Source organism: Pipistrellus kuhlii, unplaced genomic scaffold, assembly GCF_014108245.1.
Source record: "Pipistrellus kuhlii isolate mPipKuh1 unplaced genomic scaffold, mPipKuh1.p scaffold_m20_p_1, whole genome shotgun sequence".
Classification (NCBI taxonomy): Eukaryota; Metazoa; Chordata; class Mammalia; order Chiroptera; family Vespertilionidae; genus Pipistrellus; species Pipistrellus kuhlii.
The window spans coordinates 158,612,995-158,616,580 of NW_023425404.1; positions in this window are offsets into that span (position 1 = coordinate 158,612,995).

Here is a 3,586-nt window from a genome sequence, read left to right on the forward strand (position 1 = left end):
ACACGTCCTCAGGTTCAGGTTAATCCCCATCCTGTGGTGAGCAAACATTAAAGAGAGGTATCAACACTGTACCACATACAACTGGAACTCAGAAGAAACAGCCACCAAGCACCACCCAGGCAAGTGTGTCAGCACACAGTAACTCATCTTCTAGCTGCTGTACTTGAGAGATCTCTGCTGAGCAACTCATTTTCTTACCCATACTAAGGCCAGCAGAACAATTTTCCAACAGAAATTGCACAAAATTTCTCCAGCTAATTTGTTTGAATCCCATAACCTTTCTCTTTCCCTCCCTCCCTCTCTTCCTCCTTCTCTTGCTATTTTTTTTCTTACTAGTGTCATCCTGAGCCTAAATCATGTCCTTTAGAGATGAAGTCTCTCACAATTTTAGTGAAAGACCTTTACTGTGTTTAATTCTTATGGTAGATTAGATACAAAGGAAAGAACATCTGTTTGGAGCAATATTAAGATTGTATTGTGGAGCTCAAGTCCTCCTGGTGAAGTCTCTTTCTAGTGAAATACTTTGTAGTTTGCTACAAAACAGATGAAAAATATTTTGTTCTTCAAAACAGATGCCAGTCAGGGAATTATATGGGAACTAGAGGCCTGGTGCACAATTTTGTGCAGGGTTGGGGTACGGCCAGCCAGCCAAGGGGGAGAGGCCATGGGAGGTTGGCTGGCCACAGTGTGTGTCATAGCAACCCGTCATTCCAGTTGTTCTGGTCGTTCCAATTGCTTGACTTTTATATATATAAATTCCTGCTGCCTCAAATCATAGCCTAATCTCTTTACAGTTACCACCACTCTGTCCTTATCTTCCCAGTCCCATGGGATTTGAAGACTTATTTATTATTCATCACTATAAAGAAAAAGACAATGTCCCTTGGCTAATGTCTGTTCAATTCTTATATTTTATCTTTAGTGCCACTTCTTCAGAGAATCTTCTTTGATCCCCTGACATGCTTTCTGAACCAAAACCTGCAAGTGTGGACTCTAAAAGTTTTTGAAATTAGAGTAAGTTGTGGAAAAGTAAATAATATGGTCCCAGAATTCTACAGCTTTCCTTATGATTTATGTCATTAACAGCAAGAAGTTTCATCCATCCAAATATTTACTGACCATTTATTATGTGCCAGACATTATTCTAGGTGCCAGAGATATAGCAGTAAACCAATAAAAAGTTTAAATACCCCTGTTATTGTTTCCAGTGGAGGGAAACATACATTATAAAATTAATTAAGTAAAATAGATAGCTTGGAAAATTGTGATTAATGCTATGGAGAAAAATAAGCCAGGGAAGGAGGCTAGGAAAGATTAGGTAGGAGAGAGGTACAATTTTAAACAGTTGGTCAGAAAAGATATCACTGAAAAGATTCATTTGAACAAATACTTGAAAGATTCAAACATATAGGATAGCATTTTTACTTCATGTCATTTCATTACTAAAAATATTTTTTCTGTGATAGTATTAAAGGAGCATATTTTATAACCTTTTTGATCATTTTACACACATTTAAATATGTTAGCTCAAAGATGACCACTCTCTATACATGCATATAAGTACAACCAATGGACACAAAACTCTGGGGAGGGAGGGTATGTATGGGAGGGGGGGCAATGTTAAAATATGTACACAGATAATAATTTAATAAAATAAAATAAAATAAAATAAATAAAAATCAAAAAATAAAAAGATGACCACTCTCACCATTGTTATCTAACATTGTTATGGAGGAGATAGTAGCCAATGAAATTGGTTAGTAGAAGAAATTAGGTATGAAAATAGCAAAGGAGGAGGTAAGCATTATAATTGATAGATCATCTATAAATTGCTTCAACTTAAAAGGAAAAAAAACAATTATAACTAAAATATTTCAGCAATGCGAATTAAACTGAACAAAAGTAATACAGAAACATTAATTGCCTTAATATGTATTAATACAAACAACAACCAGTTTAAAAACACAAATGAAGAGAAGACCCATTTACAATAACAACAAAGCATGACATAATTCTTGGGAATCAGACTGACAAGAAATATGAAGAAAATTTTGAAACACTAATAAGGAATACAGAAATGATCTTGAATATATGAAAACAAATATCAAGTTCATGATTAGAAAAACTCAATATCATAAAGATAACAATTCTCCCTAATTTAAATCTATAAAGTTAGTACAATACCAATAAAAATACCATCACAATTTTTGTTGGAAAAATAGCAAGGTGTATCTAAAGTGCATATGGAAAAAGAAAATAAGTCAAATAAATCACTGGGGAAAATATAAAATTAATAATAAGAAGGAAACATGACTACTATAATATTTTTATTTGAAACTTTACCAATTAAAATAATGTGGTGCTATTGTATGAGTCACAGGCAAATGAACGAAACAGAATAGGAGGCCTAGAAATAGACATAACTATATTAGATAATGTATTCAATAGTATAAAGGTGGCCTCACACATCAGTGGAAGAAAATTTTAACTATTAAGTAAATGATTTTGGAACAACTAGGTTAGCCATCCATTTTTAAATATACTTTATTGATTTTTTACAGAGAGGAAGAGAGAGGGATAGAGAGTTAGAAACATCGATGAGAGGGAATCATCGATCAGCTGCCTCTTGCACAACCACTACTGGGGATATGCCCGCAACCAAGACACATGCCCTTGACCAGAATTGAACCCAGGACCCTTCAGTCCTCAGGTTGATGCTCTATCCACTGAGCCAAACCAGTTTCGGCTAGCCATCCATTTTTAAAAAGTTATGTAGTATCCTTTATACCAAAATAAAAAATTTCTACATTAAATTTTAAATAACAAAAACAAAACAAAACATGAGCACTAGAAGCAAGAAAGAATTATTTTACTGAGTTCAAGAAAGAATTTTTTTTTATAGACTTAGAGTAAGGTAGGCCTTACTAATAAATTGCAAAATCTGGAAATCATTAAAGACTGATAAAGTCAAATTAATAATATTAAAATTTCAGCATGGCAAAAATACTATAAGCCAAATTTTTAATAACACATTTTCAACAAATTTAAAAATAAATATCTATACATTGTTGGTGGGAGTATAAATTGGTACTAGCTCTATTGAAAGCAATTTGGCACCATTTAAATTAAATTTTAAGCATATATATTTTTTACTCAGAAATTCCTTCTAGGAATTTATCCCATGTATTTATTAATACATATAAAAAATGTACAAAGATACCTATGCAGCATTATTTAAAATATCAAAATATGGGAACAATTGGGATACATTTATATAATTGGAATCATATGGAAATGTCCAAGAGTAAGCCAAACCGATGTGTACTAATATGAAATTTTCTCTAAGATCACTATTATCTTCCCCTGGTCCAGGAGCAGAAATAGATACACAAAAACCCAACGGACTTGAGACAAAGTGTGAGACAGGAACAGTATAGAGGTACCTTCCCCTTTTTTGTTCCCAAAGAGTAAATATGCCTGGCCCTAACATTGGGACAAGTAGAGCTGGAGAACAGATCTAGATGGGGTCCAGGTCTGCAGGCTCTTGCAAAGTGCAAGTGGGAACATTTTAGGTCTAGGAACACAG